The following is a 12,263-nucleotide window of genomic DNA, read 5'->3' as shown; positions in this document are numbered from 1 at the left end:
AGTGTATAGCTGTATCAGTGTATAGCTGTATCAGTCTATAGCTGTATCAGTGTATAGCTGTATCAGTGTATAGCTGTATCAGTGTATAGCTGTATCAGTGTATAGCTGTATCAGTGTATAGCCTACCAGAATCACAACCCTCTTCATAAATCACTATTACACGTTTTGTCCGTCAGATGTTTTTCATTTCAGATTGGATTAAAAATGGATAAAGGGATGAGGAATCCATTGGTCTTGCTGTTTGCATGATTTAGGGTGTCGTTTACACTACTGGCCACTAGATGGCGCCACAGTACACAAAATCATCCACCGGGCATTCACACTGCTTTGATGGGAGATGTCATGAGTTATTTTAACCACAAGAGGGCGCAACCGTACATTAAATGAAGACCAGGCCACCTTCCACCCAGACGGAGAATGAAAAACAAGAGAGTAGAAAGATGAGAAATTGTCCAGGCGTTGGGATTTAGAGAGAGAGATGTTATTCAAGTCTGTGTTATGTCCCAGTTATCTCTCCTTCCTCCTGAAGTGTACACTCATTCACTAGGCATACTGCCCACAAATGATCTCTCCTTCCTCCTGAAGAGTACACTCCTTCACTAGGCCTACTGCCCTCAAGTCATAAAGCATTGGATTGGTGTTGTGGTGACATGGGCTAGAGAGAGTTTCCATACACCCAGTAGGCCTACTGCCCTAAAGTCATTAAGCATTGGATTGGTGTTGTGGTGACATGGGCTAGAGAGAGTTTCCATACGCCCAGTCATTCCCTTTCAAATCCACGATAGGGAAGTGAACAAGTGCTCACTTGGAGAGATAATTGGGACGCACCCATTGTGCCAAAGTCAAAGGGAGGCAAGATAATTCAATAGATATGAAGTAGAGAGTAGCCTTATAGGCTTCTTCATCTTCTTCTTCTCCTGGCTGTTAAATAACACTGACCACAAATATATAAACGGGGACCTCCCGGGTGGGGCAGTGGTGTAAATCTGTGCCGCTAGAGTCCAAATCTGTGCCGATTGAGTCCAGGCCCTGTCTCAGTGGTCTAAGGCTGTGTCGCTAGAGATTCTGGGATTGAGTCCAGGCCCTGTCTCAGTGGTCTAAGGCTGTGCCGCTAGAGATTCTGGGATTGAGTCCAGGCCCTGTCTCAGTGGTCTAAGGCTGTGCCGCTAGAGATTCTGGGATTGAGTCCAGGCCCTGTCTCAGTGGTCTAAGGCTGTGCCGCTAGAGATTCTGGGATTGAGTCCAGGCCCTGTCTCAGTGGTCTAAGGCTGTGCCGCTAGAGATTCTGGGATTGAGTCCAGGCCCTGTCTCTGTGGTCTAAGGCTGTGCCGCTAGAGATTCTGGGATTGAGTCCAGGCCCTGTCTCAGTGGTCTAAGGCTGTGCCGCTAGAGATTCTGGGATTGAGTCCAGGCCCTGTCTCAGTGGTCTAAGGCTGTGCCGCTAGAGATTCTGGGATTGAGTCCAGGCCCTGTCACAGTGGTCTAAGGCTGTGCCGCTAGAGATTCTGGGATTGAGTCCAGGCCCTGTCTCAGTGGTCTAAGGCTGTGCCGCTAGAGATTATGGGATTGAGTCCAGGCCCTGTCTCTGTGGTCTAAGGCTGTGCCGCTAGAGATTCTGGGATTGAGTCCAGGCCCTGTCACAGTGGTCTAAGGCTGTGCCGCTAGAGATTCTGGGATTGAGTCCAGGCCCTGTCTCTGTGGTCTAAGGCTGTGCCGCTAGAGATTCTGGGATTGAGTCCAGGCCCTGTCTCTGTGGTCTAAGGCTGTGCCGCTAGAGATTCTGGGATTGAGTCCAGGCCCTGTCACAGTGGTCTAAGGCTGTGCCGCTAGAGATTCTGGGATTGAGTCCAGGCCCTGTCTCTGTGGTCTAAGGCTGTGCCGCTAGAGATTCTGGGATTGAGTCCAGGCCCTGTCACAGTGGTCTAAGGCTGTGCCGCTAGAGATTCTGGGATTGAGTCCAGGCCCTGTCTCAGTGGTCTAAGGCTGTGCCGCTAGAGATTCTGGGATTGAGTCCAGGCCCTGTCTCAGCTGACCGGGAGACTCATGAGGCGACGCACAATTTCCCCAGCGACGTCCGGGTTAGGGTAGGGTTTGGCCGGCAGGGATGTCCTTGTCCCATCATGCACTAGCGGCTCCTGTGGGCGCAGTGCACGCTGACACGGTTGCCAGGTGTACGGTGTTAACGGTGTAGGGTTAAGTGGGCGTTGTGTTAAGAGGCAATGCTGCTGGCTTCAAGGGTTAAGTGGGCGTTGTGTTAAGAGGCAATGCTGCTGGCTTCAAGGGTTAAGTGGGCGTTGTGTTAAGAGGCAATGCTGCTGGCTTCAAGGGTTAAGTGGGCGTTGTGTTAAGAGGCAATGCTGCTGGCTTCAAGGGTTAAGTGGGCATTGTGTTATTAAGAGGTAATGCTGCTGGGTTGTATTTCGGAGGACGCACGGCTCCAAACCTTCGCCTCTCCCGAGAGGAGCCAGGCCAATCAGAAGGAGTTTTTTCCCCAACAAAAGGGCTTTATTACAGACAGAAATACTCCTCAGTTTCATCATCTGTCTGTTTGACTGGTCTCAGACCATCCCGCAGGTAAAGAAGCCAGCTGTGGAGGTCCTGGGTTGGCATGGTTACACATTTGTCTGCGGTTGTGAGGCCGGTTGGACGTACCACCAAATTCTCTAAATCAACATTAGAGGCGGCTTATGGTAGAGAAATGAACATTCAATTCTCTGGCAACAGCTGTGGTGGACATTCCCTGCAGTCAGCATGTCAATTACACTCTCCCTCAAAACTTGAGACATCTGTGGCATTGTGTTGTGTGACAAAACTGCACATTTTGAAGTGGCCTTTCATTGTCCCCAGCACAAGGTGCACCTGTGGAATGATAAAGCTGTTTAATCAGCTTCTTGATATGCCACACTTGTCAGATGGATGGATTATCTTGACAAAGAATAAATAAGCTTTTTGTGCCTACATGTTGTGTTTATGTTTCTGTTCAGTGCATTTTAGGCCCAGGCCTACTCCACTACACTTCCACTGTGAACACACACACTGAACTAAAAGATACTAAACTAAAGCTGTACATTGTTAAAATGTTCCTAGAGGGGATCCTTCAGGGGTTCTTCAAACTGAAACACCGACTAAACACCAACTAAATAGGTTCCCTGAAGAACCCCCACCAACGAAAGAGGTCTCTTGAAGAACCCCCACCAACTAAAGAGGTTCCTTGAAGAACCCCCACCAACTAAAGAGGTTCCTTTGAAGAACCCCCACCAACTAAAGAGGTTCCTTTGAAGAACCCCCACCAACTAAAGAGGTTCCTTTGAAGAACCCCCACCAACTAAAGAGGTTCCTTGAAGAACCCCCACCAACTAAAGAGGTTCCTTTGAAGAACCCCCACCACCTAAAGAGGTTCCTTTGAAGAACCCCCACAAACTAAAGAGGTTCCTTTGAAGAACCCCCACCGACTAAAGAGGTTCCTTTGAAGAACCCCCACCAACTAAAGAGGTTCCTTTGAAGAACCCCCACAAACTAAAGAGGTTCATTTGAAGAACCCCCACCAACTAAAGAGGTTCCTTGAAGAACCCCCACCAACTAAAGAGGTTCCTTGAAGAACCCCCACCAACTAAAGAGGTTCCTTGTTGAACCCCTAATTTACCCTTGTTGAACCACTACTTTTTTAGAGCGATAGTGATTGTTGCACTCGAAAAATTAGGGATTCAACAAGGGTAAATTAGGGATTCAAAAAGGGTAAATGAGGGGTTCAACAAGGGTAAATGAGGGGTTCAACAAGGGTAAATGAGGGGTTCAACAAGGGTAAAGGAGGGGTTCAACAAGGGTAAAGGAGGGGTTCAACAAGGGTAAATGAGGGGTTCAACAAGGGTAAATGAGGGGTTCAACAAGGGTTCTTCGGTTCCAAGCAAGGCAGAGAGATTTGGATATTATTTGTCCCCTGAAGTTGTGTAGCTCTAATTAAACCAAGGACTTGAAAAACTCTATTTCATGTCCCCAATCCTGTTCTGTCCTCCCTGAGTCAGGTCTTAGACAGGGACATGGGTGGATCCATCCTGTTCTGTCCTCCCTGAGTCAGGTCTTAGACAGGGACATGGGTGGATCCATCCTGTTCTGCCCTCCCTGAGTCAGGTCTCAGACAGGGACATGGGTGGATCAATCCTGTTCTGTCCTCCCTGAGTCAGGTCTTAGACAGGGACATGGGTGGATCAATCCTGTTCTGTCCTCCCTGAGTCAGGTCTCAGACAGGGACATGGGTGGATCAATCCTGTTCTGTCCTCCCTGAGTCAGGTCTCAGACAGGGACATGGGTGGATCACTCCTGTTCTGTCCTCCCTGAGTCAGGTCTCAGAAAGAAACATGGGTGGATCAATCCTGTACTGTCCTCCCTGAGTCAGGTCTTAGACAGGGACATGCGTGGATCAATCCTGTTCTGTCCTCCCTGAGTCAGGTCTTAGACAGGGACATGGGTGAATCAATCCTGTTCTGTCCTCCCTGAGTCAGGTCTTAGACAGGGACATGGGTGGATCAATCCTGTTCTGTCCTCCCTGAGTCAGGTCTGAGAAAGGGACATGTGTGGATCAATCCTGTTCTGTCCTCCCTTAGTCAGGTCTTAGACAGGGACATGGGTGGATCAATCCTGTTCTGTCCTCCCTGAGTCAGGTCTTAGACAGGGACATGGGTGGATAAATCCTGTTCTGTCCTCCCTGAGTCAGGTCTTAGACAGGGACATGGGTGGATCAACCCTGTTCTGTCCTCCCTGAGTCAGGTCTAAGACAGGGACATGGGTGGATCAATCCTGTTCTGTCCTCCCTGAGTCAGGTCTTAGACAGGGACATGAGTGGATCAATCCTGTTCTGTCCTCCCTGAGTCAGGTCTTAGACAGGGACATGGGTGGATCAATCCTGTTCTGTCCTCCCTGAGTCAGGTCTTAGACAGGGACATGAGTGGATCAATCCTGTTCTGTCCTCCCTGAGTCAGGTCTTAGACACTGACATGGGTGGATCAATCCTGTTCTGTCCTCCCTGTTTCAGGTCTTAGACAGGGACATGAGTGGATCAATCCTGTTCTGTCCTCCCTGAGTCAGGTCTTAGACAGGGACATGGGTGGATCAATCATGTTCTGTCCTCCCTGAGTCAAGTCTTAGACAGGGACATGGGTGGATCAATCCTGTCCTGTCCTCCCTGAGTCAGGTCTTAGACAGGGACATGGGTGGATCAACCCTGTTCTGTCCTCCCTGAGTCAGGTCTAAGACAGGGACATGAGTGGATCAATCCTGTTCTGTCCTCCCTGAGTCAGGTCTTAGACAGGGACATGGGTGGATCAATCCTGTTCTGTCCTCCCTGAGTCAGGTCTTAGACAGGGACATGGGTGGATCATTCCTGTTCTGTCCTCCCTGAGTCAGGTCTTAGACAGGGACATGGGTGGATCAATCCTGTTCTGTCCTCCCTGAGTCAGGTCTTAGACAGGGACATGGGTGGATCAATCCTGTTCTGTCCTCCCTGAGTCAGGTCTGAGAAAGGGACATGTGTGGATCAATCCTGTTCTGTCCTCCCTTAGTCAGGTCTTAGACAGGGACATGGGTGGATCAATCCTGTTCTGTCCTCCCTGAGTCAGGTCTTAGACAGGGACATGGGTGGATCAATCCTGTTCTGTCCTCCCTGAGTCAGGTCTTAGACAGGGACATGGGTGGATCAATCCTGTTCTGTCCTCCCTGAGTCAGGTCTGAGAAAGGGACATGTGTGGATCAATCCTGTTCTGTCCTCCCTTAGTCAGGTCTTAGACAGGGACATGGGTGGATCAATCCTGTTCTGTCCTCCCTGAGTCAGGTCTTAGACAGGGACATGGGTGGATAAATCCTGTTCTGTCCTCCCTGAGTCAGGTCTTAGACAGGGACATGGGTGGATCAACCCTGTTCTGTCCTCCCTGAGTCAGGTCTAAGACAGGGACATGAGTGGATCAATTCTGTTCTGTCCTCCCTGAGTCAGGTCTTAGACAGGGACATGGGTGGATCAATCCTGTTCTGTCCTCCCTGAGTCAGGTCTTAGACAGGGACATGGGTGGATCAATCCTGTTCTGTCCTCCCTGAGTCAGGTCTTAGACAGGGACATGGGTGGATCAATCCTGTTCTGTCCTCCCTGAGTCAGGTCTTAGACAGGGACATGAGTGGATCAATCCTGTTCTGTCCTCCCTGAGTCAGGTCTTAGACAGGGACATGGGTGGATCAATCCTGTTCTGTCCTCCCTGAGTCAGGTCTTAGACAGGGACATGAGTGGATCAATCCTGTTCTGTCCTCCCTGAGTCAGGTCTTAGACACTGACATGGGTGGATCAATCCTGTTCTGTCCTCCCTGTTTCAGGTCTTAGACAGGGACATGAGTGGATCAAGCCTGTTCTGTCCTCCCTGAGTCAGGTCTTAGACAGGGACATGGGTGGATCAATCATGTTCTGTCCTCCCTGAGTCAAGTCTTAGACAGGGACATGGGTGGATCAATCCTGTCCTGTCCTCCCTGAGTCAGGTCTTAGACAGGGACATGGGTGGATCAATCCTGTTCTGTCCTCCCTGAGTCAGGTCTAAGACAGGGACATGAGTGGATCAATCCTGTTCTGTCCTCCCTGAGTCAGGTCTTAGACAGGGACATGGGTGGATCAATCCTGTTCTGTCCTCCCTGAGTCAGGTCTTAGACAGGGACATGGGTGGATCATTCCTGTTCTGTCCTCCCTGAGTCAGGTCTTAGACAGGGACATGAGTGGATCAATCCTGTTCTGTCCTCCCTGAGTCAGGTCTTAGACAGGGACATGGGTGGATCAATCCTGTTCTGTCCTCCCTGAGTCAGGTCTTAGACAGGGACATGAGTGGATCAATCCTGTTCTGTCCTCCCTGAGTCAGGTCTTAGACAGGGACATGGGTGGATCAATCCTGTTCTGCCCTCCCTGAGTCAGGTCTTCGACAGGGACATGGGTGGATCCATCCTGTTCTGTCCTCCCTGAGTCAGGTCTTAGACAGGGACATGGGTGGATCAATCCTGTTCTGCCCTCCCTGAGTCAGGTCTCAGGCAGGGACATGGGTGGATCAATCCTGTAATGTCCTCCCTGAGTCAGGTCTCAGACAGGGACATGGGTGGATCAATCCTGTTCTGTCGTCCCTGAGTCAGGTCTGAGATAGAGACATGTGTGGATCAATCCTGTTCTGTCCTCCCTGAGTCAGGTCTCAGACAGGGACATGGGTGGATCAATCCTGTTCTCTCCTCCCTGAGTCAGGTCTCAGAAAGAAACATGGGTGGATCAATCCTGTACTGTCCTCCCTGAGTCAGGTCTTAGACAGGGACATGCGTGGATCAATCCTGTTCTGTCCTCCCTGAGTCAGGTCTTAGACAGGGACATGGGTGGATCAATCCTGTTCTGTCCTCCCTGAGTCAGGTCTTAGACAGGGACATGGGTGGATCAATCCTGTTCTGTCCTCCCTGAGTCAGGTCTTAGACAGGGACATGGGTGGATCAATCCTGTTCTGTCCTCCCTGAGTCAGGTCTTAGACAGGGACATGAGTGGATCAATCCTGTTCTGTCCTCCCTGAGTCAGGTCTTAGACAGGGACATGGGTGGATCAATCCTGTTCTGTCCTCCCTGAGTCAGGTCTTAGACAGGGACATGAGTGGATCAATCCTGTTCTGTCCTCCCTGAGTCAGGTCTTAGACACTGACATGGGTGGATCAATCCTGTTCTGTCCTCCCTGTTTCAGGTCTTAGACAGGGACATGAGTGGATCAAGCCTGTTCTGTCCTCCCTGAGTCAGGTCTTAGACAGGGACATGGGTGGATCAATCATGTTCTGTCCTCCCTGAGTCAAGTCTTAGACAGGGACATGGGTGGATCAATCCTGTCCTGTCCTCCCTGAGTCAGGTCTTAGACAGGGACATGGGTGGATCAATCCTGTTCTGTCCTCCCTGAGTCAGGTCTAAGACAGGGACATGAGTGGATCAATCCTGTTCTGTCCTCCCTGAGTCAGGTCTTAGACAGGGACATGGGTGGATCAATCCTGTTCTGTCCTCCCTGAGTCAGGTCTTAGACAGGGACATGGGTGGATCATTCCTGTTCTGTCCTCCCTGAGTCAGGTCTTAGACAGGGACATGAGTGGATCAATCCTGTTCTGTCCTCCCTGAGTCAGGTCTTAGACAGGGTCATGGGTGGATCAATCCTGTTCTGTCCTCCCTGAGTCAGGTCTTAGACAGGGACATGAGTGGATCAATCCTGTTCTGTCCTCCCTGAGTCAGGTCTTAGACAGGGACATGGGTGGATCAATCCTGTTCTGCCCTCCCTGAGTCAGGTCTTCGACAGGGACATGGGTGGATCCATCCTGTTCTGTCCTCCCTGAGTCAGGTCTTAGACAGGGACATGGGTGGATCAATCCTGTTCTGCCCTCCCTGAGTCAGGTCTCAGGCAGGGACATGGGTGGATCAATCCTGTAATGTCCTCCCTGAGTCAGGTCTTAGACAGGGACATGGGTGGATCAATCCTGTTCTGTCGTCCCTGAGTCTGGTCTGAGATAGAGACATGTGTGGATCAATCCTGTTCTGTCCTCCCTGAGTCAGGTCTCAGACAGGGACATGGGTGGATCAATCCTGTTCTCTCCTCCCTGAGTCAGGTCTCAGAAAGAAACATGGGTGGATCAATCCTGTACTGTCCTCCCTGAGTCAGGTCTTAGACAGGGACATGCGTGGATCAATCCTGTTCTGTCCTCCCTGAGTCAGGTCTTAGACAGGGACATGGGTGGATCAATCCTGTTCTGTCCTCCCTGAGTCAGGTCTTAGACAGGGACATGGGTGGATCAATCCTGTTCTGTCCTCCCTGAGTCAGGTCTGAGAAAGGGACATGTGTGGATCAATCCTGTTCTGTCCTCCCTTTGTCAGGTCTTAGACAGAGACATGGGTGGATCAATCCTGTTCTGTCCTCCCTGAGTCAGGTCTTAGACAGGGACATGGGTGGATAAATCCTGTTCTGTCCTCCCTGAGTCAGGTCTTAGACAGGGACATGGGTGGATCAATCCTGTTGTGTCCTCCCTGAGTCAGGTCTAAGACAGGGACATGAGTGGATCAATCCTGTTCTGTCCTCCCTGAGTCAGGTCTTAGACAGGGACATGGGTGGATCAATCCTGTTCTGTCCTCCCTGAGTCAGGTCTTAGACAGGGACATGGGTGGATCAATCCTGTTCTGTCCTCCCTGAGTCAGGTCTTAGACAGGGACATGAGTGGATCAAACCTATTCTGTCCTCCCTGAGTCAGGTCTTAGACAGGGACATGGGTGGATCAATCCTGTACTGTCCTCCCTGAGTCAGGTCTTAGACAGGGACATGAGTGGATCAATCCTGTTCTGTCCTCCCTGAGTCAGGTCTTAGACAGGGACATGGGTGGATAAATCCTGTTCTGTCCTCCCTGAGTCAGGTCTTAGACTTGGACATGGTTGGATCAACCCTGTTCTGTCCTCCCTGAGTCAGGTCTAAGACAGGGACATGAGTGGATCAATTCTGTTCTGTCCTCCCTGAGTCAGGTCTTAGACAGGGACATGGGTGGATCAATCCTGTTCTGTCCTCCCTGAGTCAGGTCTTAGACAGGGACATGGGTGGATAAATCCTGTTCTGTCCTCCCTGAGTCAGGTCTTAGACAGGGACATGGGTGGATCAATCCTGTTCTGTCCTCCCTGAGTCAGGTCTTAGACAGGGACATGAGTGGATCAATCCTGTTCTGTCCTCCCTGAGTCAGGTCTTAGACACTGACATGGGTGGATCAATCCTGTTCTGTCCTTCCTGAGTCAGGTCTTAGACAGGGACATGAGTGGATCAATCCTGTTCTGTCCTCCCTGAGTCAGGTCTTAGACAGGGACATGGGTGGATCAATCCTGTTCTGTCCTCCCTGAGTCAAGTCTTAGACAGGGACATGGGTGGATCAATCCTGTTCTGTCCTCCCTGAGTCAGGTTTTAGACAGGGACATGGGTGGATCAATCCTGTTCTGTCCTCCCTGAGTCAGGTCTAAGACAGGGACATGAGTGGATCAATCCTGTTCTGTCCTCCCTGAGTCAGGTCTTAGACAGGGACATGGGTGGATCACTCCTGTTCTGTCCTCCCTGAGTCAGGTCTTAGACAGGGACATGGGTGGATCATTCCTGTTCTGTCCTCCCTGAGTCAGGTCTTAGACAGGGACATGAGTGGATCAATCCTGTTCTGTCCTCCCTGAGTCAGGTCTTAGACAGGGACATGGGTGGATCAATCCTGTTCTGTCCTCCCTGAGTCAGGTCTTAGACAGGGACATGAGTGGATCAATCCTGTTCTGTCCTCCCTGAGTCAGGTCTTAGACAGGGACATGGGTGGATCAATCCTGTTCTGCCCTCCCTGAGTCAGGTCTTCGACAGGGACATGGGTGGATCCATCCTGTTCTGTCCTCCCTGAGTCTGGTCTTAGACAGGGACATGGGTGGATCAATCCTGTTCTGTCCTCCCTGAGTCAGGTCTCAGACAGGGACATGGGTGGATCAATCCTGTTCTGTCGTCCCTGAGTCAGGTCTGAGAAAGAGACGTGTGGATCAATCCTGTTCTGTCCTCCCTGAGTCAGGTCTCAGACAGGGACATGGGTGGATCAATCCTGTTCTCTCCTCCCTGAGTCAGGTCTCAGAAAGAAACATGGGTGGATCAATCCTGTTCTGTCCTCCCTGAGTCAGGTCTTAGACAGGGACATGCGTGGATCAATCCTGTTCTGTCCTCCCTGAGTCAGGTCTTAGACAGGGACATGGGTGGATCAATCCTGTTCTGTCCTCCCTGAGTCAGGTCTCAGACAGGGACATGGGTGGATCAATCCTGTTCTGTCCTCCCTGAGTCAGGTCTGAGAAAGGGACACGTGTGGATCAATCCTGTTCTGTCCTCCCTTTGTCAGGTCTTAGACAGAGACATGGGTGGATCAATCCTGTTCTGTCCTCCCTGAGTCAGGTCTTAGACAGGGACATGGGTGGATAAATCCTGTTCTGTCCTCCCTGAGTCAGGTCTTAGACAGGGACATGGGTGGATCAATCCTGTTCTGTCCTCCCTGAGTCAGGTCTCAGACAGGGACATGGGTGGATCAATCCTGTTCTGTCCTCCCTGAGTCAGGTCTGAGAAAGGGACACGTGTGGATCAATCCTGTTCTGTCCTCCCTTTGTCAGGTCTTAGACAGAGACATGGGTGGATCAATCCTGTTCTGTCCTCCCTGAGTCAGGTCTTAGACAGGGACATGGGTGGATAAATCCTGTTCTGTCCTCCCTGAGTCAGGTCTTAGACAGGGACATGGGTGGATCAATCCTGTTCTGTCCTCCCTGAGTCAGGTCTAAGACAGGGACATGAGTGGATCAATCCTGTTCTGTCCTCCCTGAGTCAGGTCTCAGACAGGGACATGGGTGGATCAATCCTGTTCTGTCGTCCCTGAGTCAGGTCTGAGAAAGAGACGTGTGGATCAATCCTGTTCTGTCCTCCCTGAGTCAGGTCTCAGACAGGGACATGGGTGGATCAATCCTGTTCTCTCCTCCCTGAGTCAGGTCTCAGAAAGAAACATGGGTGGATCAATCCTGTACTGTCCTCCCTGAGTCAGGTCTTAGACAGGGACATGCGTGGATCAATCCTGTTCTGTCCTCCCTGAGTCAGGTCTTAGACAGGGACATGGGTGGATCAATCCTGTTCTGTCCTCCCTGAGTCAGGTCTCAGACAGGGACATGGGTGGATCAATCCTGTTCTGTCCTCCCTGAGTCAGGTCTGAGAAAGGGACACGTGTGGATCAATCCTGTTCTGTCCTCCCTTTGTCAGGTCTTAGACAGAGACATGGGTGGATCAATCCTGTTCTGTCCTCCCTGAGTCAGGTCTTAGACAGGGACATGGGTGGATAAATCCTGTTCTGTCCTCCCTGAGTCAGGTCTTAGACAGGGACATGGGTGGATCAATCCTGTTCTGTCCTCCCTGAGTCAGGTCTCAGACAGGGACATGGGTGGATCAATCCTGTTCTGTCCTCCCTGAGTCAGGTCTGAGAAAGGGACACGTGTGGATCAATCCTGTTCTGTCCTCCCTTTGTCAGGTCTTAGACAGAGACATGGGTGGATCAATCCTGTTCTGTCCTCCCTGAGTCAGGTCTTAGACAGGGACATGGGTGGATAAATCCTGTTCTGTCCTCCCTGAGTCAGGTCTTAGACAGGGACATGGGTGGATCAATCCTGTTCTGTCCTCCCTGAGTCAGGTCTAAGACAGGGACATGAGTGGATCAATC

This window comes from Oncorhynchus clarkii, unplaced genomic scaffold, assembly GCF_045791955.1.
Source record: "Oncorhynchus clarkii lewisi isolate Uvic-CL-2024 unplaced genomic scaffold, UVic_Ocla_1.0 unplaced_contig_1469_pilon_pilon, whole genome shotgun sequence".
Lineage (NCBI taxonomy): Eukaryota > Metazoa > Chordata > Actinopteri > Salmoniformes > Salmonidae > Oncorhynchus > Oncorhynchus clarkii.
This window is presented reverse-complemented; position numbering follows the sequence as displayed.